The sequence below is a fragment of the Solanum pennellii genome, chromosome 3 (genome assembly GCF_001406875.1).
Source record: "Solanum pennellii chromosome 3, SPENNV200".
Classification (NCBI taxonomy): Eukaryota; Viridiplantae; Streptophyta; class Magnoliopsida; order Solanales; family Solanaceae; genus Solanum; species Solanum pennellii.
The window spans coordinates 69,356,284-69,384,177 of NC_028639.1; the positions used below are offsets into that span (position 1 = coordinate 69,356,284).

At 32.0% G+C, this 27,894-nt stretch overlaps 1 long non-coding RNA gene across 6 annotated transcripts; it reads right to left on the reverse strand.

Moving 5' to 3' along the window:
* Positions 1 to 3,378: 3,378 nt before the first annotated feature.
* On the reverse strand, positions 3,379 to 26,743 carry LOC107012130. 6 transcript variants are annotated; one of them, XR_001455996.2, is made up of 6 exons: positions 26,591 to 26,743; positions 23,760 to 23,832; positions 23,270 to 23,450; positions 23,105 to 23,190; positions 5,826 to 5,898; positions 3,379 to 4,314 (listed from the first exon to the last, which is right to left on the reverse strand). It is a non-coding gene; the product is annotated as an uncharacterized LOC107012130 (long non-coding RNA). The 6 variants fall into 6 exon arrangements; XR_001455992.2 differs by having other exon boundaries at positions 5,826 to 5,974; XR_001455990.2 differs by having other exon boundaries at positions 23,066 to 23,190.
* Positions 26,744 to 27,894: the final 1,151 nt, after the last annotated feature.

The following is a 27,894-nucleotide window of genomic DNA, read 5'->3' on the forward strand; positions in this document are numbered from 1 at the left end:
TTTCACTAACAAATATTTAATTAAATAAGACAACGAAACTAGAAAACTCATAACATAATCACTGATAAGAGAAGGTTAAAGAGAATGAGACCGTATTAGACCAAACAAACATCAACTAAGTTGCATTAATTTTTTTCTCAAATTTTGTGACGTGTATCAAAAATATTTTTGAGCCAAAAAGTTGATGTTTGAGTACTGAAAGGTGATCGAAAAATAATTTTTTACTAATTCGAGACATTTTAGACTCTTCTTCGTTTTGAAAATAATAATAAATATTCACCTTCCAATAAACACATCCCACCCATTAACTTTTTCCTCGTAACAATTTTTTTGATATTGACTTCTTATCAATATATAAAGCAATTTTATACTAAACATACAAAATACAGAACTTCCTCACATTTAGACCTAAATGGCAAAATATGAGTCACTTTTTGGGACCTAGTGCGTTATTGCCATAAGTTTAATAGTAGTAACAAAATGTACAAGTGAAATTATGCAAACAATATGGTAACAAACGTACAATTATGAAAAAATGGAGGAGCGGAAAGAGAAAAACTCCCTTCTTTTAGGGGTGTACATAGGTCGGTTCATTTTGATTTTTTATTTTAAAAAATCTAAACCAATTATATTGGTTTATCAAATTTAAAAACCAAATCAAACCATATAAAGTTGATTTTTTCGGTTTTAGTTTTAGTCGGTTCTTTCGAGTTTTTTTGATTTTTCCAGTTTTTTACAACTATACCATATTTGAAAAGCGATAAATAGTTTTTCACTTACCTGTATGATAAACTAAACTTAAAAAATGTTAAGTGAATAGAAATTTTTTAAAAGACTGTCAAATTCACATGAGTACAAAATATTTTTTTGGAAATATCAACATTCATTATGCTAAACTAATAAGATTAAAGGCTAGATGCAAATTGAATACAAAAATAATTTATAAAGTAAATTGTTAATTTCGAATTTGAAAAACTATAACAATATAATTATAACTTCGAATCTTAACACAAAATAAAATATTTACAAGTCCAAATTTAAAATAAAATAGATAAACATTGAAAACTATAAACTAACTTAAAATATATTAAGAAAGCAGATTATAAATAATATTTTTTGGTTATAAATAAAAAAAATATGTGTATATATATATATATATATATATATATATATATATAATATTTACAAAATCTGACAAACCGAAATTTGAAATAAGATATATAAAATTGAAAACTATAAACTAACTAAAAATATATCAACAAAATAGATTATATGTAAATAATTTTATCTATAAATAAAATAAATTATATATATGTATATAGACAAAATTTTACAAATCAAAATTTGAAATAAAATATATAAAATTGAAAATCATAAACTAACTAAAAATATATCACGAAAGTAGATTATATGTAAATAATATTTTTTATCTATAAATAAAATAAATTATATATATATATGTTTGTCGGTTTGGTTTGAGTTCGATTTGATTCTTTTTTTCTAATACCAAACCAAATCAAGAGTGGACTGTTTTTTTTTTTCAATCGCCAAACCAATCAAATCAAACCACAAGTCGATTTTTTTTCTGATTTGATTTGATTCGTTGATTCGGTTTGACTTAATGATTCGGTTTGTACACCCTTATCTTCCTTGTAGTCTTTTTTTTAATCATTTGTTTGATGCTGAGCCCATCATTAGTTCACAATCCTTTCTGCGGAAACGCGAAATTTGAAAAATTTTCTTTGATTAAGTGACTTGAAGTTAAGGTTGTGACCTTTTATGTTTTTAGTGTGTATCTTTTTCTTATCTATTATATCTTTAATTAATTATTTTGCAAAAGGTAGGACTTTTTGAAAACCTGTACTTTTAATTCATACACTTCATAATTAATAAGGGTAAAATGATAAATTTACCATTACTCCATCAATTTCAAAAAGAATGTTCCTATTTCCCTTTTAGTTTGTGTAAAAAAGAATGACACGTTTTCTTTTTTGGCAACACTTTAACTTTAATTTTCCACGTGACATTTTAAGACCACAAGATTAAAGAGAATTTTGATACATTTGACATAACTTTAATTTAGAACTACAAGATTAAAAAGTCTTCTTTCTTTTCTTAAACTCCTTTCCAAATCAAACTAGATCATTCTTTTTTAAACAAAGAGAGTATTATTTTCTTAATAGGTGTGTCAATTCAAAAGTGAACAAGTAATTATAGACAGAGAGCGTAAGTTCAAACGGCATGACACAAATAAATTTTAAAAGTTTTATTTAACAAGTTTTTGATTGATTTTGATAAGAAATTTTATGTTTTTATAAATCGTATCATCGGTTGTTTACTGTGTTTCAATTACTGTACTATGTTTGTTAGTTCACCGTTGACTGTCCTAATTGCTATGTTCTATACACTGTTTCTTATGCTTTGTACTTGAATTTACTGCACTCGATACAAGGATTTTTTGAAAATAATCTCTTTATTTCATGAAGTAATAATAAAATTTGTCGCTCTACCCTCCCAAAATCCTACTCGTGATATTCCACGGTATGTTGTTAACATTACCTATTTGAAAAGACATGAAAAAGGGCATTTTAGTCTCAAAATTAAAAGATGTTATATGAATTGAGATGGAAGAGTATAATATACAATTTCCAGGTTTCAATTGCTGTTTGTCTAATTTTGACAGGTGATGGAGAGTCTAAAAAAGTAAAAGAAAGAAGAAGAAAAAGCCGATAGTATTGAAAGTATCATAATACTTATTAAAATTTAAAAGTAGTAAAAATAAACAAAATAAATAACATTTTTAAGGAGCTAACATAACAATAATAATAAATCAAAAAAATTATAATGCCATCAATGCCTCTTCCTTGGTCTCTTTTTCCATGGCCAAATGCCGACATCCTTTTTGGGATAATTAGATTGGGTTAAGCATGCGTCTTTTTATTTATTTATTATTATTACTATTTTATATTATTATTTGATTTAATCTTTCTTAAAAATGGACATTGAACAGAGTTATCCAAGTTTGTCCGGACATCATAATTATTTTTTTAATTATTATTATTATTACTATTTTATATTATTATTTGATTTAATCTTTCTTAAAAATGGACATTGAACGGAGTTATCCAAGTTCATCCGGACATCATAATTATTTTTTTTAATTATTATTATTATTACTATTTTATATTATTATACAATTTAATCTTTCTTAAAAATAGACATTGAACAAAGTTATCCAAGTTCGTCCGGACATCATAATTATTTCTAAAAGGTGTTAAACACTTTAAGAAAAGGCAAAGATGGACCAACCAGAGTAGTTTTAATATCTACAATTACTTCGTTTTATACGAACACTCCACTAATAATTTAACATCAATACACAGCACTATGCTTGGGTTTTTATTTAACTCAATGCCATACTGCAGTATCAACAGTTTATGCTCTATGATAGGTTGTCTTTGTTGTCTCTCTAAAATCTCCTTTCAAATCCAAAAGAAGATGTTGGGGAAGGTGTTAATAAATTGTGTCTAATGGTATAAGATTAAAGAACAAAACAACAAATTTATATAGAAAAAGTGTACAGATGAACAATTTGATTATGCAAAAGAGAAGCAAATCAAATTGTTCATCATTTATTTATAATGGCAGGAAGAAAACTGGTCTTCTAGATTTCTTTTGTTTTCTATACGAACTGTGCGATGATATAAGTTTCTAAATAGCAGTTATTACCTGCCATTGCAGCAAAGATGTTGACGTGCATTGGTAAGTTCTCTCTATGCCTTTTTAGCATTAAAGGGTGGACAATCAGTTAAGCGAGCTGAAAGCCATGACTCTGATATCCATTCTTGCTTCATCACCTTGTGCCACATCTATATGTTCTTTGTGAACCCCTTTTTTTGGGGGGGTAACCAAACAATTTTATAAACCAAAATGAACATTGGAATACAGGAAAAGAAAAAAACTGAGTGATGCCGCATCACTTCAGCAAGCTACAAGCCTTTCCTAACCTCACAGTATCAGAGGTAACTACTGCCTAGAGTACGGCACGTACACAGAATATTCCTGTCCTTCTAAGTAGGGTAGAAATTACGAGTCTCTAATAGCCACCTTAGATGTCTACTACGTCTAGCATGAACTTGTCGGATAATCAGCTTAGTGAGTAGCTCTACTGGTTTTTTGTTGATGCTGGAAGACTCTCATGTTCCTTTCCCTCCACAGACGGTAAATAGTGGCTGCAAGTATCATCCTGTAAACTTCAACTCTACTGCTCTTATCTGTAGCATATGAGGAGTTTTTGCCATATGTGAGCAGAGACTGTATAAGCAAAAAAAAAGATGAGAGTTCTGAAAGGACAGATAGGATCCACAACCATTCCCCATTTCAGCACTCTATCCCTAGTGTGCAGTTTGTTTAGTGCAGCCAGTCTCAAGATTAAGATACATCTAGGTGACCCAAGCTATAACACAGAAATCTTCTCCATTCGACCTTCTGATGGAGCTTCACGTAAATTTACTTGATTGAGAAATGCTCCATCTCATTTAACTCAGCCATGCTAAACCCAGCTTTCTCGACATATTTGGTAGCATTTAAGATTCTCTGAAATCTGACATGATATTTCTTAGAGTTTTTGACTAAAATCATTCCTCAACTATGACTCAAATCTAACGTACATCCTTATATTATCTAAGTGAGCAAAAAATATCCTTATATTATCCAAAAAATAACAAGAATCATCCTTCAGCCTACTTTTGTTAAGAAACTGATTGAACCAATAACAAAAATATTTTTTTTTTAATTTGCTCACATCTTGGCCACGACAAAAAGATTAAAAATACCTAAAAAGAATAAAGAAATGGATAGGAAATGAATCTTGAATTTAAATTTCGTGTGTTATTAGTTTAGAGTATATTTTTTGCATCATCAAGAAAATTGACCTGCACCAAAACATAAGTTTTGAAATATTCATACAGTAGAAAGATTATGTAAAAAAATCATTTCAAAAATATTAGATACAACTATTTAGAGATTTTCTTAAGTAAAATATTGCGGGGTATATACTATATATACAAAATTCACATTTTATACAATGTACATAAATGCTGGAATTTAGTGAAATTATGTAGGTGTTTAGTTATTAAATAAAAAAATTACTTTATTTGAAATTTTTGAAGTTGGAGTAGTATTTTTTCTAAAGAATATTTAGAATTAAATATATTTTGTCTGGATATAATTTAAACCCTCAATTTCAATTTTTTTTAAAAAAATTACCTTACTTGATTAGCTTAACCATGTGTACATATATTCATTTCGATTTTACACATTTTTTGTTGGGGCATGAGTTTCTTAAAAAAAATAAACAAAAGGATGAATATGTTTTTTGTTTATATATATGACACAAGGATGTACTTTAGGCTTTGGTCATACTCCAGGGATGATTTTAGCCAAAAACTCATACTTCTTATATAGCACCCTATTCCTACCATAGTAACAATGGATCCACTTGATACTGTATGTATTTTATATGCACACGTAGTCGTTAGTCCTCTTTCTGTTTTAAAAAAAATCTGTTTTTTCTCTTCTTACAAGTTGTGTGTTGGGCTATTTTGTAGCTGCACCAGTGGGTTGGTGTTGTGAAATATGTGATACTGGCAAGAGGGTTATTTCTTCATCACATGGTCTAGAAAATGAATACTCTGGGGGATCCAAGTTATGTCTTTGCAAAAATTTGTCAGACTACTCTGCCACCAAATATCGTATTAAGTTTCCAAGTGGGCATGGTATTAACGGGGAAAAAAAGGTAAAAACAGGGGAAACAAGATATCTACCTGTTGAAGAAGCACTCAGTCTATCATCGGGCATCAAGAAATATGGGTGTCCGCGGTTGTGTCTTCATGAGTTCTGTCAACCAAATCCAAGACGATTGAGACTCGAGGGAATTTAAGCAAACCTAGAACTCAAATTTCAAATTCCTTTCCTGAGAAAGGAACAGTGCAACGTTCCATCAGGATATATGAAACCTCACAATTTCCCAAAAGACAGAAAACTGAACCGAGCATAAAACAAGTATAATCATCTAAAGGTGAATTTTCACCAACATTTCTTGTATTCATCAGTTGTTCAAATATATACTATTCTTTTACCTTCATTCATCCAAAAATTGATTTTCTATCATAGTCTTATAATGTCATTGATATATCTAGAGTTGATATTTGTCTTTCGAAGTAATGATCTCCTTAGACCATCAACATTTGCAAATCTTTTCTAGCAAATTTTATTTACTCATGTACTTCCATCCAATTGATGTAGCCTGCTTGTTAGGTCCTTGTAGTTCTACCATTCTAGAGCATAGGAGTCCCAATGCCTCCAAAGCGAGTGGAATGATGAATCCACTTTTGATCCTACTCTAGCTCATTCCTAGAAGTATGTTATACACTTCATCAAGTAAACTTATTATTAACTCAAATTCAGCTCACCTTTGTCAGTAGTCAGCTGACTTACTAAACTCATCATCTGCTTTTATTTTTTTGATAAAGTACTAACCTCCTAATCTTTGTAATCTCTTTATTAAAAAGTAAGAATAAATTTATAATACTTTTGGTTCACAACAATATGTTGTTTCCCAAGGAGATGGTCTAGTGGCTAAGGTATAAGAGTAATAACACCTTTGATAATTCTACAAACTACATAAAAATATTGATGATCTTACTTAAATTTGAGGGAGGGACTGGCAGCATTCAAAAGAAAATACAACTTTTTTGTAATTAATAGTCAATCTCTTTGATTTCAGGGGAAGTTTTCACATCTCATGTGCTCTGGAATTTGCACTTAGGATGCTCAATAATTGTATCCACGCTCATCCTCCTTCCAAAGTTAGACGTAAGGTTTATGAGATCCTAGAATTATTGCCTCATACTCTTAAATTTGAACTAGTTCTGCTCTGAAATATCTGAGCTAGTCTATTCAACAACCATTGTTCAGGTAAAGAAGATACAGGATTGTATTTCATTCCAACTGGGAGATAGATAGAGGTTAGCTTCTACCTTAAATATACATTCGTAAAGAGGTAAGGATTGCAAAGTTGAAGTGCGCCATTGCCCGAGAATGTTTTAACTAGAAATTTATTTGCATTTTCCATTATATGTAGGTCTTGAGATAAATATTGCTCTAGTGAAGTTAATGCGTAACAAAGATCGAGTAATGAGAACGCTTATAAATGATGTTAAACATTATCATCACCAAATCTTTGATACACATAAACTTCATTAGAAATATATATATCTCAAACCTACAAAAAATAGTAAATGCAAATCAATTTCTATTAAAAAATTCCTAGGCAAGGGTGCACTTATACTTTGAAACCCCTATCCATTTTCGAATAAATATATAAGACAAAATCCGACCTTTTTCTCTCCCTTGCAAAGATATACAACGATTGTTGAATAGACTTTGCCAAATAAACTCATGCAAAACTAGTTCATATTCAATAGTATTAGACAATAGCCTAGAAAACTCATACACCTTAGATCTAACTCTGAAAACAGGTTGAACCCGGATACAATTATTGAATATCTCACGTGTGAGTTCCAAAGCATCTAAGATGTCAAAACTTCCCCTAAAACGCAAAGAACAAAAAGACTAATAATTGTAGATAATAGAACTTGCAATCTTGTTGAGTAGTGCAAATTCTTTAGTAAAAAACCATCTATAATATATATGTAATCTGTAGAATAATTATAGGAAAACTTCTGCATTTTGACGTATAACGAAAGACATATTCGAGTTTCAAAAAATACAAGAAAGAGCCATGAAGCAATTTCTTAGCAAAAAAACATTTAGAGCATAGGAGTCCCAATGTCGCGAAAGTGAGTGGAATGATGAACCCACTTTTGAACCTACTCCAACTCATTCCTGGAAGTATGTTATACACTTCATCAAGAACACTTATTACTAACTCAAATTCAGCTCACCTTTGCCAGTAGTCCGCTGACTTACTAACCTCATCATCTTATTTTATTTTTGATAAAGTACTAACCTCCTAATCTTTGTAATCTCTTTATTGACAAGTAAGAATAAATTTATAATACTTTTTTGGTTCACAACAAAATGTTGTTTCCCAAGGAGATGGTCTAGTGGCTAAGGTATAAGAGTAATAACACCTTTGATAATTCTACAAACTACATAAAAATATTGATGATCTTACTTAAATTTGAGGGAGGGACTGGCAGCATTCAAAAAAAAATACAACTTTTTTGTAATTAATAGTCAATCTCTTTGTATTTCAGGGGAAGTTTTCACATCTCATGTGCTCTGGAATTTGCACTTAGGATGCTCAATAATTGTATCCACGCTCATCCTCCTTCCAAAGTTAGACGTAAGGTTTATGAGATCCTAGAATTATTGCCTCATACTCTTAAATTTGAACTAGTTCTGCTCTGAAATATCTGAGCTAGTCTATTCAACAACCATTGTTCAGGTAAAGAAGATACAGGATTGTATTTCATTCCAACTGGGAGATAGATAGAGGTTAGCTTCTACCTTAAATATACATTCGTAAAGAGGTAAGGATTGCAAAGTTGAAGTGCGCCATTGCCCGAGAATGTTTTAACTAGAAATTTATTTGCATTTTCCATTATATGTAGGTCTTGAGATAAATATTGCTCTAGTGAAGTTAATGCGTAACAAAGATCGAGTAATGAGAACGCTTATAAATGATGTTAAACATTATCATCACCAAATCTTTGATACACATAAACTTCATTAGAAATATATATATCTCAAACCTACAAAAAATAGTAAATGCAAATCAATTTCTATTAAAAAATTCCTAGGCAAGGGTGCACTTATACTTTGAAACCCCTATCCATTTTCGAATAAATATATAAGACAAAATCCGACCTTTTTCTCTCCCTTGCAAAGATATACAACGATTGTTGAATAGACTTTGCCAAATAAACTCATGCAAAACTAGTTCATATTCAATAGTATTAGACAATAGCCTAGAAAACTCATACACCTTAGATCTAACTCTGAAAACAGGTTGAACCCGGATACAATTATTGAATATCTCACGTGTGAGTTCCAAAGCATCTAAGATGTCAAAACTTCCCCTAAAACGCAAAGAACAAAAAGACTAATAATTGTAGATAATAGAACTTGCAATCTTGTTGAGTAGTGCAAATTCTTTAGTAAAAAACCATCTATAATATATATGTAATCTGTAGAATAATTATAGGAAAACTTCTGCATTTTGACGTATAACGAAAGACATATTCGAGTTTCAAAAAATACAAGAAAGAGCCATGAAGCAATTTCTTAGCAAAAAAACATTTAGAGCATAGGAGTCCCAATGTCGCGAAAGTGAGTGGAATGATGAACCCACTTTTGAACCTACTCCAACTCATTCCTGGAAGTATGTTATACACTTCATCAAGAACACTTATTACTAACTCAAATTCAGCTCACCTTTGCCAGTAGTCCGCTGACTTACTAACCTCATCATCTTATTTTATTTTTGATAAAGTACTAACCTCCTAATCTTTGTAATCTCTTTATTGACAAGTAAGAATAAATTTATAATACTTTTTTGGTTCACAACAAAATGTTGTTTCCCAAGGAGATGGTCTAGTGGCTAAGGTATAAGAGTAATAACACCTTTGATAATTCTACAAACTACATAAAAATATTGATGATCTTACTTAAATTTGAGGGAGGGACTGGCAGCATTCAAAAAAAAATACAACTTTTTTGTAATTAATAGTCAATCTCTTTGTATTTCAGGGGAAGTTTTCACATCTCATGTGCTCTGGAATTTGCACTTAGGATGCTCAATAATTGTATCCACGCTCATCCTCCTTCCAAAGTTAGACGTAAGGTTTATGAGATCCTAGAATTATTGCCTCATACTCTTAAATTTGAACTAGTTCTGCTCTGAAATATCTGAGCTAGTCTATTCAACAACCATTGTTCGGGTAAAGAAGATACAGGATTGTATTTCATTCCAACTGGGAGATAGATAGAGGTTAGCTTCTACCTTAAATATACATTCTTAAAGAGGTAAGGATTGCAAAGTTGAAGTGCGCCATTGCCCGAGAATGTTTTAACTAGAAATTTATTTGCATTTTCCATTATATGTAGGTCTTGAGATAAATATTGCTCTAGTGAAGTTAATGCGTAACAAAGATCGAGTAATGAGAACGCTTATAAATGATGTTAAACATTATCATCACCAAATCTTTGATACACATAAACTTCATTAGAAATATATATATCTCAAACCTACAAAAAATAGTAAATGCAAATCAATTTCTATTAAAAAATTCCTAGGCAAGGGTGCACTTATACTTTGAAACCCCTATCCATTTTCGAATAAATATATAAGACAAAATCCGACCTTTTTCTCTCCCTTGCAAAGATATACAACGATTGTTGAATAGACTTTGCCAAATAAACTCATGCAAAACTAGTTCATATTCAATAGTATTAGACAATAGCCTAGAAAACTCATACACCTTAGATCTAACTCTGAAAACAGGTTGAACCCGGATACAATTATTGAATATCTCACGTGTGAGTTCCAAAGCATCTAAGATGTCAAAACTTCCCCTAAAACGCAAAGAACAAAAAGACTAATAATTGTAGATAATAGAACTTGCAATCTTGTTGAGTAGTGCAAATTCTTTAGTAAAAACCCATCTATAATATATATGTAATCTGTAGAATAATTATAGGAAAACTTCTGCATTTTGACGTATAACGAAAGACATATTCGAGTTTCAAAAAATACAAGAAAGAGCCATGAAGCAATTTCTTAGCAAAAAAACATTTAGAGCATAGGAGTCCCAATGTCGCGAAAGTGAGTGGAATGATGAACCCACTTTTGAACCTACTCCAACTCATTCCTGGAAGTATGTTATACACTTCATCAAGAACACTTATTACTAACTCAAATTCAGCTCACCTTTGCCAGTAGTCCGCTGACTTACTAACCTCATCATCTTATTTTATTTTTGATAAAGTACTAACCTCCTAATCTTTGTAATCTCTTTATTGACAAGTAAGAATAAATTTATAATACTTTTTTGGTTCACAACAAAATATTGTTTCCCAAGGAGATGGTCTAGTGGCTAAGGTATAAGAGTAATAACACCTTTGATAATTCTACAAACTACATAAAAATATTGATGATCTTACTTAAATTTGAGGGAGGGACTGGCAGCATTCAAAAGAAAATACAACTTTTTTGTAATTAATAGTCAATCTCTTTGTATTTCAGGGGAAGTTTTCACATCTCATGTGCTCTGGATTTTGCACTTAGGATGCTCAATAATTGTATCCACGCTCATCCTCCTTCCAAAGTTAGACGTAATGTTTATGAGATCCTAGAATTATTGCCTCATACTCTTAAATTTGAACTAGTTCTGCTCTGAAATATCTGAGCTAGTCTATTCAACAACCATTGTTCGGGTAAAGAAGATACAGGATTGTATTTCATTCCAACTGGGAGATAGATAGAGGTTAGCTTCTACCTTAAATATACATTCGTAAAGAGGTAAGGATTGCAAAGTTGAAGTGCGCCATTGCCCGAGAATGTTTTAACTAGAAATTTATTTGCATTTTCCATTATATGTAGGTCTTGAGATAAATATTGCTCTAGTGAAGTTAATGCGTAACAAAAATCGAGTAATGAGAACGCTTATAAATGATGTTAAACATTCTCATCACCAAATGTTTGATACACATAAACTTCATTAGAAATATACATATCTCAAACCTACAAAAAATAGTAAATGCAAATCAATTTCTATTAAAAAATTCCTAGGCAAGGGTGCACTTATACTTTGCAACCCCTATCCATTTTCGAATAAATATATAAGACAAAATCCGACTTTTCTCTCTCCCTTGCAAACATATACAGTCATATGTCTTCTTTATCCGGACAACGATTGTTGAATAGACTTTGCCCCAATAAACTCATGCAAAACTAGTTCATATTCAATAGTATAAGACAATAGCCTAGAAAACTCATATACCTTACATCCAACTCTGAAAACAGGTTGAACCCGGATACTATTATTGAATATCTCACGTGTGAGTTCCAAAGCATCTAAGATGTCAAAACTTCCCCTAAAATGCAAAGATCAAAAAGACTAATAATTATAGAGAATAGAACTTGCAATCTTGTTGAGTAGTGCAAATTCTTTAGTAAAAATCCATCTATAATATATATGTAATCTGTAGAATAATTATAGGAAAACTTCTGCATTTTGACGTATAACGAAAAACATATTCGAGTTTCAAAAAATACAAGAAAGAGCCATGAAGCAATTTCTTAGCAAAAAAACATTTAGAGCATAGGAGTCCCAATGCCTCCAAAGCGAGTGGAATGATGAACCCACTTATGCTCCTACTCCAGCTCATTCCTGGAAGTATGTTATACACTTCATCAAGTTAACTTATTATTAACTCAAATTAAGCTCACCTTTGTCAGTAGTCAGTTGACTTACTAAACTCATCATCTGCTTTTATTTTTTTGATGAAGTACTAACCTCCTAATCTTTGTAATCTCTTTATTGACAAGTAAGAATAAATTTATAATACTTNCCAGCTCATTCCTGGAAGTATGTTATACACTTTATCAAGAACAATTATTACTAACTCAAATTCCGCTCACCTTTGCCAGTAGTCAGCTGACTTACTAACCTCATCATCTTTTTTATATTTGATAAAGTACTAACCTCCTAATCTTTGTAATCTCTTTATTGACAAGTAAGAATAAATTTATAATACTTTTTTGGTTCACAACAATATGTTGTTTCCAAGGGAGATGATCTAGTGGCTAAGGTATAAGAGTAATAACACCTTTGATAATTCTACAAACTACATAAAAATATTGATGATCTTACTTAAATTTGAGGGAGGGACTGGCGGCACTCAAAAAAAAATACAACTTTTTTGTAATTAATAGTCAATCTCTTTGTATTTCAGGGGAAGTTTTCANAATCTTACTTAAATTTGAGGGAGGGACTGGCAGCATTCAAAAAAAAAATACAACTTTTTTGTAATTAATAGTCAATCTCTTTGTATTTCAGGGGAAGTTTTCACATCTCATGTGCTCTGGAATTTGCACTTAGGATGCTCAATAATTGTATCCACGCTCATCCTCCTTCCAAAGTTAGACGTAAGGTTTATGAGATCCTAGAATTATTGCCTCATACTCTTAAATTTGAACTAGTTCTGCTCTGAAATATCTGAGCTAGTCTATTCAACAACCATTGTTCGGGTAAAGAAGATACAGGATTGTATTTCATTCCAACTGGGAGATAGATAGAGGTTAGCTTCTACCTTAAATATACATTCGTAAAGAGGTAAGGATTGCAAAGTTGAAGTGCGCCATTGCCCGAGAATGTTTTAACTAGAAATTTATTTGCATTTTCCATTATATGTAGGTCTTGAGATAAATATTGCTCTAGTGAAGTTAATGCGTAACAAAGATCGAGTAATGAGAACGCTTATAAATGATGTTAAACATTCTCATCACCAAATCTTTGATACACATAAACTTCATTAGAAATATATATATCTCAAACCTATCACCAAATCTTTGATACACATAAACTTCATTAGAAATATATATATCTCAAACCTACAAAAAATAGTAAATGCAAATCAATTTCTATTAAAAAATTCCTAGGCAAGGGTGCACTTATACTTTGCAACCCCTATCCATTTTCGAATAAATATATAAGACAAAATCCGACTTTTCTCTCTCCCTTGCAAAGATATACAGTCATATGTCTTCTTTATCCGGACAACGATTGTTGAATAGACTTTGCCCAAATAAACTCATGCAAAACTAGTTCATATTCAATAGTATTAGACAATAGCCTAGAAAACTCATATACCTTACATCTAACTCTGAAAACAGGTTGAACCCGGATACAATTATTGAATATCTCACGTGTGAGTTCCAAAGCATCTAAGATGTCAAAACTTCCCCTAAAATGCAAAGAACAAAAAGACTAATAATTGTAGAGAATAGAACTTGCAATCTTGTTGAGTAGTGCAAATTCTTTAGTAAAAAACCATCTATAATATATATGTAATCTGTAGAATAATTATAGGAAAACTTCTGCATTTTGACGTATAACGAAAGACATATTCGAGTTTCAAAAAATACAAGAAAGAGCCATGAAGCAATTTCTTAGCAAAAAAACATTTAGAGCATAGGAGTCCCAATGTCGCGAAAGTGAGTGGAATGATGAACCCACTTTTGAACCTACTCCAACTCATTCCTGGAAGTATGTTATACACTTCATCAAGAACACTTATTACTAACTCAAATTCAGCTCACCTTTGCCAGTAGTCCGCTGACTTACTAACCTCATCATCTTATTTTATTTTTGATAAAGTACTAACCTCCTAATCTTTGTAATCTCTTTATTGACAAGTAAGAATAAATTTATAATACTTTTTTGGTTCACAACAAAATATTGTTTCCCAAGGAGATGGTCTAGTGGCTAAGGTATAAGAGTAATAACACCTTTGATAATTCTACAAACTACATAAAAATATTGATGATCTTACTTAAATTTGAGGGAGGGACTGGCAGCATTCAAAAGAAAATACAACTTTTTTGTAATTAATAGTCAATCTCTTTGTATTTCAGGGGAAGTTTTCACATCTCATGTGCTCTGGATTTTGCACTTAGGATGCTCAATAATTGTATCCACGCTCATCCTCCTTCCAAAGTTAGACGTAAGGTTTATGAGATCCTAGAATTATTGCCTCATACTCTTAAATTTGAACTAGTTCTGCTCTGAAATATCTGAGCTAGTCTATTCAACAACCATTGTTCGGGTAAAGAAGATACAGGATTGTATTTCATTCCAACTGGGAGATAGATAGAGGTTAGCTTCTACCTTAAATATACATTCGTAAAGAGGTAAGGATTGCAAAGTTGAAGTGCGCCATTGCCCGAGAATGTTTTAACTAGAAATTTATTTGCATTTTCCATTATATGTAGGTCTTGAGATAAATATTGCTCTAGTGAAGTTAATGCGTAACAAAGATCGAGTAATGAGAACGCTTATAAATGATGTTAAACATTCTCATCACCAAATCTTTGATACACATAAACTTCATTAGAAATATATATATCTCAAACCTACAAAAAATAGTAAATGCAAATCAATTTCTATTAAAAAATTCCTAGGCAAGGGTGCACTTATACTTTGCAACCCCTATCCATTTTCGAATAAATATATAAGACAAAATCCGACTTTTCTCTCTCCCTTGCAAAGATATACAGTCATATGTCTTCTTTATCCGGACAACGATTGTTGAATAGACTTTGCCCAAATAAACTCATGCAAAACTAGTTCATATTCAATAGTATTAGACAATAGCCTAGAAAACTCATATACCTTACATCTAACTCTGAAAACAGGTTGAACCCGGATACAATTATTGAATATCTCACGTGTGAGTTCCAAAGCATCTAAGATGTCAAAACTTCCCCTAAAATGCAAAGAACAAAAAGACTAATAATTGTAGAGAATAGAACTTGCAATCTTGTTGAGTAGTGCAAATTCTTTAGTAAAAAACCATCTATAATATATATGTAATCTGTAGAATAATTATAGGAAAACTTCTGCATTTTGACGTATAACGAAAGACATATTCGAGTTTCAAAAAATACAAGAAAGAGCCATGAAGCAATTTCTTAGCAAAAAAACATTTAGAGCATAGGAGTCCCAATGTCGCGAAAGTGAGTGGAATGATGAACCCACTTTTGCTCCTACTCCAGCTCATTCCTGGAAGTATGTTATACACCTCATCAAGAACACTTATTACTAACTCAAATTCAGCTCACCTTTTTCAGTAGTCAGCTGACTTACTAACCTCATCATCTTTTTTTATTTTTGATAAAGTACTAACCTCCTAATCTTTGTAATCTCTTTATTGACAAGTAAGAATAAATTTATAATACTTTTTTGGTTCACAACAAAATGTTGTTTCCCAAGGAGATGGTCTAGTGGCTAAGGTATAAGAGTAATAACACCTTTGATAATTCTACAAACTACATAAAAATATTGATGATCTTACTTAAATTTGAGGGAGGGACTGGCAGCATTCAAAAAAAAAAATACAACTTTTTTGTAATTAATAGTCAATCTCTTTGTATTTCAGGGGAAGTTTTCACATCTCATGTGCTCTGGAATTTGCACTTAGGATACTCAATAATTGTATCCGCGCTCATCCTCCTTCCAAAGTTAGACGTAAGGTTTATGAGATCCTAGAATTATTGCCTCATACTCTTAAATTTGAACTAGTTCTGCTCTGAAATATCTGAGCTAGTCTATTCAACAACCATTGTTCGGGTAAAGAAGATACGGGATTGTATTTCATTCTAACTGGGAGATAGATAGAGGTTAGCTTCTACCTTAAATATACATTCGTAAAGAGGTAAGGATTGCAAAGTAAAAGTGCGCCATTGCCCGAGAATGTTTTAACTAGAAATTTATTTTCCATTATATGTAGGTCTTGAGATAAATATTGCTCTAGTGAAGTTAATGCGTAACAAAGATCGAGTAATGAGAACGCTTATAAATGATGTTAAACATTCTCATTACCAAATCTTTGACACACATAAACTTCATTAGAAATATATATATCTCAAACCTACAAAAAATAGTAAATGCAAATCAATTTCTATTAAAAAATTCCTAGGCAAGGGTGCACTTACACTTTGCAACCCCTATCCATTTTCGAATAAATATATAAGACAAAATCCGACTTTTCTCTCTCCCTTGCAAAGATATACAGTCATATGTCTTCTTTATCCGAACAACGATTGTTGAATAGACTTTGCCCAAATAAACTCATGCAAAACTAGTTCATATTCAATAGTATTAGACAATAGCCTAGAAAACTCATATACCTTACATCTAACTCTGAAAACAGGTTGAACCCGGATACAATTATTGAATATCTCACGTGTGAGTTCCAAAGCATCTAAGATGTCAAAACTTCCCCTAAAATGCAAAGAACAAAAAGACTAATAATTGTAGAGAATAGAACTTGCAATCTTGTTGAGTAGTGCAAATTCTTTAGTAAAAAACCATCTATAATATATATGTAATCTGTAGAATAATTATAGGAAAACTTCTGCATTTTGACGTATAACGAAAGACATATTCGAGTTTCAAAAAATACAAGAAAGAGCCATGAAGCAATTTCTTAGCAAAAAAACATTTAGAGCGTAGGAGTCCCAATGTCGCGATAGTGAGTGGAATGATGAACCCACTTTTGCTCCTACTCCAGCACATTCCTGGAAGTATGTTATACACCTCATCAAGAACACTTATTACTAACTCAAATTCAGCTCACCTTTTTCAGTAGTCAGCTGACTTACTAAACTCATCATCTTTTTTTATTTTTGATAAAGTACTAACCTCCTAATCTTTGTAATCTCTTTATTGACAAGTAAGAATAAATTTATAATACTTTTTTGGTTCACAACAAAATGTTGTTTCCCAAGGAGATGGTCTAGTGGCTAAGGTATAAGAGTAATAACACCTTTGATAATTCTACAAACTACATAAAAATATTGATGATCTTAAATTTGAGGGAGGGACTGGCAGCATTCAAAAAAAATACAACTTTTTTGTAATTAATAGTCAATCTCTTTGTATTTTAGGGGAAGTTTTCACATCTCATGTGCTCTGGAATTTGCACTTAGGATGCTCAATAATTGTATCCACGCTCATCCTTCTTCCAAAGTTAGACGTAAGGTTTATGAGATCCTAGAATTATTGCCTCATACTCTTAAATTTGAACTAGTTCTGCTCTGAAATATCTGAGCTAGTCTATTCAACAACCATTGTTCGGGTAAAGAAGATACATGATTGTATTTCATTCCAATTGGGAGATAGATAGAGGTTAGCTTCTACCTTAAATATACATTCTTAAAGAGGTAAGGATTGCAAAGTTGAAGTGCGCCATTGCCCGAGAATGTTTTAACTAGAAATTTATTTGCATTTTCCATTATATGTAGGTCTTGAGATAAATATTGCTCTAGTGAAGTTAATGCGTAACAAAGATCGAGTAATGAGAACGCTTATAAATGATGTTAAACATTCTCATCACCAAATCTTTGATACACATAAACTTCATTAGAAATATATATATCTCAAACCTATCACCAAATCTTTGATACACATAAACTTCATTAGAAATATATATATCTCAAACCTACAAAAAATAGTAAATGCAAATCAATTTCTATTAAAAAATTCCTAGGCAATGGTGCACTTATACTTTGCAACCCCTATCCATTTTCGAATAAATATATAAGACAAAATCCGACTTTTCTCTCTCCCTTGCAAACATATACAGTCATATGTCTTCTTTATCCGGACAACGATTGTTGAATAGACTTTGCCCCAATAAACTCATGCAAAACTAGTTCATATTCAATAGTATAAGACAATAGCCTAGAAAACTCATATACCTTACATCCAACTCTGAAAACAGGTTGAACCCGGATACTATTATTGAATATCTCACGTGTGAGTTCCAAAGCATCTAAGATGTCAAAACTTCCCCTAAAATGCAAAGAACAAAAAGACTAATAATTGTAGAGAATAGAACTTGCAATCTTGTTGAGTAGTACAAATTCTTTAGTAAAAAACCATCTATAATATATATGTAATCTGTAGAATAATTATAGGAAAACTTCTGCATTTTGACGTATAACGGAAGACATATTCGAGTTTCAAAAAATACAAGAAAGAGCCATGAAGCAATTTCTTAGCAAAAAAACATTTAGAGCATAGGAGTCCCAATGTCGCGAAAGTGAGTGGAATGATGAACCCACTCCAGCTCATTCCTGGAAGTATGTTATACACTTTATCAAGAACAATTATTACTAACTCAAATTCCGCTCACCTTTGCCAGTAGTCAGCTGACTTACTAACCTCATCATCTTTTTTATATTTGATAAAGTACTAACCTCCTAATCTTTGTAATCTCTTTATTGACAAGTAAGAATAAATTTATAATACTTTTTTGGTTCACAACAATATGTTGTTTCCAAGGGAGATGATCTAGTGGCTAAGGTATAAGAGTAATAACACCTTTGATAATTCTACAAACTACATAAAAATATTGATAATCTTACTTAAATTTGAGGGAGGGACTGGCAGCATTCAAAAAAAAAATACAACTTTTTTGTAATTAATAGTCAATCTCTTTGTATTTCAGGGGAAGTTTTCACATCTCATGTGCTCTGGAATTTGCACTTAGGATGCTCAATAATTGTATCCACGCTCATCCTCCTTCCAAAGTTAGACGTAAGGTTTATGAGATCCTAGAATTATTGCCTCATACTCTTAAATTTGAACTAGTTCTGCTCTGAAATATCTGAGCTAGTCTATTCAACAACCATTGTTCGGGTAAAGAAGATACAGGATTGTATTTCATTCCAACTGGGAGATAGATAGAGGTTAGCTTCTACCTTAAATATACATTCGTAAAGAGGTAAGGATTGCAAAGTTGAAGTGCGCCATTGCCCGAGAATGTTTTAACTAGAAATTTATTTGCATTTTCCATTATATGTAGGTCTTGAGATAAATATTGCTCTAGTGAAGTTAATGCGTAACAAAGATCGAGTAATGAGAACGCTTATAAATGATGTTAAACATTCTCATCACCAAATCTTTGATACACATAAACTTCATTAGAAATATATATATCTCAAACCTACAAAAAATAGTAAATGCAAATCAATTTCTATTAAAAAATTCCTAGGCAAGGGTGCACTTATACTTTGCAACCCCTATCCATTTTCGAATAAATATATAAGACAAAATCCGACTTTTCTCTCTCCCTTGCAAAGATATACAGTCATATGTCTTCTTTATCCGGACAACGATTGTTGAATAGACTTTGCCCAAATAAACTCATGCAAAACTAGTTCATATTCAATAGTATAAGACAATAGCCTAGAAAACTCATATACCTTACATCTAACTCTGAAAACAGGTTGAACCCGGATACAATTATTGAATATCTCACGTGTGAGTTCCAAAGCATCTAAGATGTCAAAACTTCCCCTAAAATGCAAAGAACAAAAAGACTAATAATTGTAGAGAATAGAACTTGCAATCTTGTTGAGTAGTGCAAATTCTTTAGTAAAAAACCATCTATAATATATATGTAATCTGTAGAATAATTATAGGAAAACTTCTGCATTTTGACGTATAACGAAAGACATATTCGAGTTTCAAAAAATACAAGAAAGAGCCATGAAGCAATTTCTTAGCAAAAAAACATTTAGAGCGTAGGAGTCCCAATGTTGCGAAAGTGAGTGGAATGATGAACCCACTTTTGCTCCTACTCCAGCTCATTCCTGGAAGTATGTTATACACCTCATCAAGAACACTTATTACTAACTCAAATTCAGCTCACCTTTTTCAGTAGTCAGCTGACTTACTAACCTCATCATCTTTTTTTATTTTTGATAAAGTACTAACCTCCTAATCTTTGTAATCTCTTTATTGACAAGTAAGAATAAATTTATAATACTTTTTTGGTTCACAACAAAATGTTGTTTCCCAAGGAGATGGTCTAGTGGCTAAGGTATAAGAGTAATAACACCTTTGATAATTCTACAAACTACATAAAAATATTGATGATCTTACTTAAATTTGAGGGAGGGACTGGCAGCATTCAAAAAAAAAAATACAACTTTTTTGTAATTAATAGTCAATCTCTTTGTATTTCAGGGGAAGTTTTCACATCTCATGTGCTCTGGAATTTGCACTTAGGATACTCAATAATTGTATCCACGCTCATCCTCCTTCCAAAGTTAGACGTAAGGTTTATGAGATCCTAGAATTATTGCCTCATACTCTTAAATTTGAACTAGTTCTGCTCTGAAATATCTGAGCTAGTCTATTCAACAACCATTGTTCGGGTAAAGAAGATACAGGATTGTATTTCATTCCAACTGGGAGATAGATAGAGGTTAGCTTCTACCTTAAATATACATTCGTAAAGAGGTAAGGATTGCAAAGTAGAAGTGCGCCATTGCCCGAGAATGTTTTAACTAGAAATTTATTTGCATTTTCCATTATATGTAGGTCTTGAGATAAATATTGCTCTAGTGAAGTTAATGCGTAACAAAGATCGAGTAATGAGAACGCTTATAAATGATGTTAAACATTCTCATCACCAAATCTTTGATACACATAAACTTCATTAGAAATATATATATCTCAAACCTACAAAAAATAGTAAATGCAAATCAATTTCTATTAAAAAATTCCTAGGCAAGGGTGCACTTATACTTTGCAACCCCTATCCATTTTCGAATAAATATATAAGACAAAATCCGACTTTTCCTCTCCCTTGCAAAGATATACAGTCATATGTCTTCTTTATCCGGACAACGATTGTTGAATAGACTTTGCCCAAATAAACTCATGCAAAACTAGTTCATATTCAATAGTATTAGACAATAGCCTAGAAAACTCATATACCTTACATCTAACTCTGAAAAGAGGTTGAACCCGGATACAATTATTGAATATCTCACGTGTGAGTTCCAAAGCATCTAAGATGTCAAAACTTCCCCTAAAATGCAAAGTACAGAAAGACTAATAATTGTAGAGAATAGAACTTGTAATTTTGTTGAGTAGTGCAAATTCTTCAAGTTAAAACCATCTACAATATATATGTAATCTGTAGAATAATTAAAGAAAACTTTTGCTTTTTACGTATAACGAAAGACATATTCGAGTTTCAAAGATACATGAAACAGCCATGAAGCAATTTCTTAGAAAAGAACATTCAGAGAAAGTTCCACATGGAGGTAAAAATTGTTTTGCCAACTACATTTCATTGAGTCGCAAAACTGAAATATTTAGAAAATAAACAATGTATAGCTCCCATATAACCTACTTACCTACATGTTCTTATTTCCTATACTTGAAACATAAGGTGACATATAATACATTTATCTACAGTGACAATAACTTCAAGTCATCTAGGAATTTATACATAATGGGGATCAAGTTATTTATTGTCTCACTAGCAGTATTTATCATTATGTCACAACTCACAACTATGTATGACTAGAACTCTTCTCCATAGTTGGACATATATTCTACAGTGCCCAGTTCATTTTTCAAGTGATACTAATGGTGTCCCTAGAGCTTGCATGCACCCTAACTAATTATTTGGTCAATTTGTCCATCCCACAAGGGAAATTAATAAACTAATATGCAAAAGTCTAACTTCCTCGCACCAAAGAAGTCACAAGGTAACCTGAGAGAAAAATTCAACACTATACTACAAAAATGGAAACAGAGCAAGTATTGGAGTCCATGGCACATATTGACAACGTAGTGCTGCCCACCAAGACTAGACTAGACACCATGTGTTGCAGCTGGGACTCAAACCTGGAATCTCCAAGTTGTAACTCCTATGCCTTATCAACTAGGTCATCCCTTCAAGACAGTGTTCTGGGAGGCGTGAAGCGAAAAAAAGCGATAAGGTTCCGCTTCACGCTTTAAGCAATGAAGCGCTCACATACTCATTCTAGTCTGTGAAGCGTAGAAGACTCGCATCTCGCTTTCTTGAACACTACTTCGATAACCAAAATTATGTTATTAACTAAAAAGTATCATATATGTTTCTTTACTTATCAATAGGGAAGTTACATAGAAAAGATTAATGACACAACTAACTACTCGCAAAGATGGGCCATTCAAAAGGCGCATTAGAAATTTGAGATGAGTTGAATTTGAACATATATGGAGCTCAGTTTGCCCTATGTTAACCTATGTTAGTAGTCAATGTGCATTCATTATTTTATCTCATTTTGAGCATCGGGACTCCTATGCACCAGAATGGTAAAACCACCCGGAAAAAAAAAATAGACTACATTAATTGGATGGAAGTACAAATTAAATAAATTTAGCAATGAAAGCTTTACAGATATGATGGCGTAGCAGAAATTATTTTGGAAGATAATATTAACAAGAAGGACATGATAACATACAGTCCTGAGTACAGCAGCAACAGAAATTATTTTCAAGACCTTTGTCTATTTCAGTCCTGACTGCAGCAGCAACACCCAGGACAATGTCTTCAGGCAGAATGACATCTGGAATTTGGGGTGGAGATCTGGTGCATATTTTTCAAGGTGAATCCTAAGGTATATCTGGATAGACAAATTACTAAGGAAGTTAAAGAGTATACTTACTTGTTGATGAAGGTGGATGCATCAGACCAAAGGAAAAGGACTGCCAATGCAAGGATCAGTATATGGCAAACAAACGTAAGCAAATGGTTCTGATGCAACTAAAAAAGCACCCAAAGTGAAGTGACAAATCCAAGCACACTGGCAGTAATTTTCTTGTCCCTCCACAGAAAAATGTCCGCAGCTGCCCATAAGAATTGAGTAATTAGATACATAAACACAATCAAGCAAATGTAAAAGACACTGCGTAGCACTTTAACTACACATCAGACACATCTACTGAAGCTTCAAATTCTATGAACTTCAAAAGTAGGCAAAAAATGGGTTTGAAGAAAATGGGGTAAAAGACACGTAGGAGGTGAAAAACATTTGGGTATTTTGGGTCAAGCAAGAGTAGACAAACTTGCTATGTTTCTTTGGTTGCACAATATATCTTTGCACAGGCTTGTAACTTGTATCCCTCATGAGACTCATTTTCTAGACGAATACTTACCCCCTTGCCAATATCACAATTTTACAACCACCAATCCACTAGTGCATCCTCACAACAGCGCAGCACACAATATCTGAAAGGAAGAGAAAAGCAGAATTTAGGACTAAATGTCTAATCATACTATTGAAAGAATCAATGTATCATCTAGGCGGAACCCAATATCCAATACCATTAGGATCCGGTAGTCAAGAATGCCAGCTGGATTAGAAAACTTGAAGAGGTTTTTATTCTCCCTAAGAGTTAATATCACTTCTATTTAGGCCTTTTAAAGTTCTATTCTACTTCTCGTCCCTACTTAACATTCCATAAAAGGGAAGCATAGCTGATATCTAACTAGCAATTTCCTTAACGAGGAGCAACCCCTTGTGTTAAAAGATCAACTTATCCCTTAGAAATGGCAAGTCAACTAAAAAAGAAGGGATTGGGATCGGGACAATGTTTGAGGTTTACAAGAACATATTAGATATGACACTAGGTGATGAAGCAAGTATGGACCAGAGAGTCATGGCTTTCAGCTTGCCTGACTGCACTTTCATGTTAAAATTAGAGAGAGAGACAGAACATACTGGTGCACGTCAACATTTTTGTACTAATAACAGTGTAAAAATCAGTTGCAAAATATCATTAATTACACAGATGTAAATCATAACCAGCAAAATCATGTTTTCATCTTTGTTAACCTAACATGCTTATATTTGTAACAGATGCATATCAAATGCATTGATTGCATTTCAAGTATCATCCGAACAAATTATTTCCTAGAATGTTCTCTGGTTCCATCTCGTCTAGACGGAAATAACTCAGTAGTCATCCTTAAGAAACATTTTAAGGAGGTAATGGATAGTAAAAGCCAGGGGTACAGTGCTAATTTTCTTCCTGCTATTGTAAATACATAATAAGAAATTTGATATGCTTCTCTTTTGTCAGAATATTGTTTATCTCTCATTTATTAACATTCTCCCCTACATCTATTTTTCGACAGGAAACGGGGGTTTCAAAACAACAAAGACAACCAATTATAGGAATTGGGACAATTGAACTTCACCCAAAATAATTAGGAAAAAGCACCAAACGAACAGCAGTGTATTGATTACTATTTCCTAATGGAGATAAAATTGAAATTGCTAATAGTTATGGAACAATGATTTACATCATAGATCACTACACATTGTTTGACAATCAAATCCAGAACTGTAGTACCATATTGTTGATGAAGGAAAAGAACAATATTTTGAGAAAATCAAGGTTTACTCTTAATCTGTCCCTTGAATCTAGACGATGTAGAAGATATTATTATAGCACTTGTACTGAATTCAAGCTTCTTATAAAAGGAAAACATACTAGACAAACTTACATGAGAGTTGAGAACTTTAGAAGTTAATACTGCCTATTCGCAGTATGTGCAACATGTCATCTCTTACATCTTACATCTGAAATATAACAACTTTTGAAAGATGAATATCATATACATCAAAGACTGCTAACCATAGCAATTCATTTAGCAAGCTGGTCAAAGCTACCAAATATTTCACCTCATCATGTAAGATTGTAAGTACTATTCACATTTACTCACTTATTCACTTCTCTTTTGTCCAAGAACTGCATCTTTTTGTGATGCACGTATGGATTCTCAGGATGGCACTGATGTTTGCTAGACACTCCACTCATTCTGTTGGTTTGGGAGAAACCTATTTATCATTGAGGCATATTTGCTCATGAAGTGACATTTTGTATATTTTTGGGTATAGTCAAGGCCTAGACCTGTGTGTGACTTAGAAGTTGTACAAACACCATACTCATGTCATGTTTTATTTAGTAAAATTTCTAATGTAGCCTTCCATTGCTTCTTTTATGACGTTATCGATTTTTAAATTTTAAGTTTCCACTTAATGAATTGCTCACTGTTTTATGAGATTTATTATCTTTCAATTCTACGTACCTATCATGACATTTAAGAAGTTAAATGTTCATTCTACACTTTGATCGTGCAATTGAGCTTAAAGCAATCATAAGTTTCCATTTCTATTGAATTCCGTAAGTGATAAGCAAGAATTGCAAGGCTTGAGCAATAATACCACTCTTACAGTAAGACTTAAAGCAATCATAAGTTCCAATTTCTATTGAATTCTGTAAGTGATGAGCAAGAATTGCAAGGCTCGAGCAATAATACCACTCATACAGTAAGACTATGAAGTGTTGGGAGACTGAAGGATGATACTTATTGAAGTGTAGTGAGGGGCATGTTGTCAGGGATCGAAACTTGTGTAATACATACAGAATGTGTTATCATACAGAGATTTTCTAAGCACTGAAATTCCCTCGACAAAACACACCCGAGTGCACTAAGTTTCTGTACGCGTGGAGTCCTATGGACTATAAGAAGTTGTTTCTACCACTCGAACCCGTAACCTCTATGTCACGTGACAACAACTTTACCAATTACGCCAAACACGGATATATCTAGATTATATACACATATAAACCTCTATCAAATTGACTTTTGCAAGTCATTACCCCCCCCCCCAAAAAAAAAACAACAATTCTTTTACACATTTTCAGCCACAACTATACAAATGATAAACCCAGGAAATTTTTAATTTCCATTTACTCATTTCCCATTTCATAAAAATCCGAGAATCAGAAATCCGAACTTTTCATCCATTAAATGAAACACATCCTTCAGAAAAAATACTAAAAAACGCTTAATCCCAACACTTTACGCTAGTCATCATCCTGAAAAGAATTAAGTCTTTGACATAAACTTAAAAAAAAAAAAAACAGAATCACATAAACATTAGCTATGAGAAAAAAAAATAAACAAATAGTTATACCATGTGAGGCTGATGAACGTTGTGTATACGTAATTCCTTTTGCACCGGAGGGCAACGGCGGCGCGCCGAACACAAAAAAATCCGAAGAAGTCCTGTACGGCGTACACAATATTTACTTTTGCCATTTAGAAAAATGGAGGCCGAATTAGGTTAAAACAACTAATATATTAATGCTACTTTTAATTTACAAATTTTGGCGTGTTTTTTGTCTTCTTCTGCTTCTTGTTGCTCCTCCTCTTTTCACTTTTGATGTGTAAATTATTTCGGGCGAATTATATTTCTAAAGATTTAAAATATTAAGAAGATTTCACATTTAACATTTGAAATAATAAGAGGTGATTTTAAGTTGTTTGAGAGCGAATAATTATTATATATTGTATGTATAATCAAGTAATTATTCAACTGAGTGTATTTTAACGTATAGTTTATGCGTAGTTCATATATAGTGTATAGTTACTGTATTTTTTTTTATAACTTTTGACAAGCTATAGTATATTGCACATATATAGTATCATTGACTAATGAACGAAGATGAAACCATAATGATATTACAACTATATATTTATATATACTGATTTAATATCGGTTAGATAAAAATTATCAGCCTTAATGAATGAGGGGTATAAATTGTAAAAGAAATTAAGAAAATAAATATTTCTTGAATTATTTTGAATTGGATATGAATATGTAGTTAGCCCATTTATGTAGTTTATCCTTTTTTTTTAATTATGTTTTTTGATTTGGATGCTAATATATTGAGAATGAAAATGTATCATCTAATTAATATGATTTCTACCACTAAACAATCCTTATTGATTTGATACAAATACTATTGAATTTTTTTTCGACTCAGCAGCAGTACGGAATTGAGTTTCTTGTATAATGGATCTGATCTATGGTTAGGGGGCAATACGTACCAAAAGGCTCGAAGAAGGAAGACGCATTAAAGTATATAACCAACCTATTATTCTGTAAAACCTATTCACTTTGGTGAAGCAGTTCGATGCATAAGGGAAGTGCACGTTTGTGAGAACTTAGTCGGGATGCATTGAGTTTCTTTAATCTCATTTCAATTATTATAGGTAGATTTCTTTTTACTTCTCCCTCTTCGATTGTATACATGTTAATTTTAAAAAAATGAATGATTATATCAAAATGGTATACATTTAATTATTTTTAACCATGATAAATAATTTACAACAAAATATAATGAGAAAATACATAATTACTTATATCATTTTTTTAAGTAGACACCTTAAGTTTGGGTACTTAGAGCTAGGAAAAAGCAGTGAATTTGTAAACGA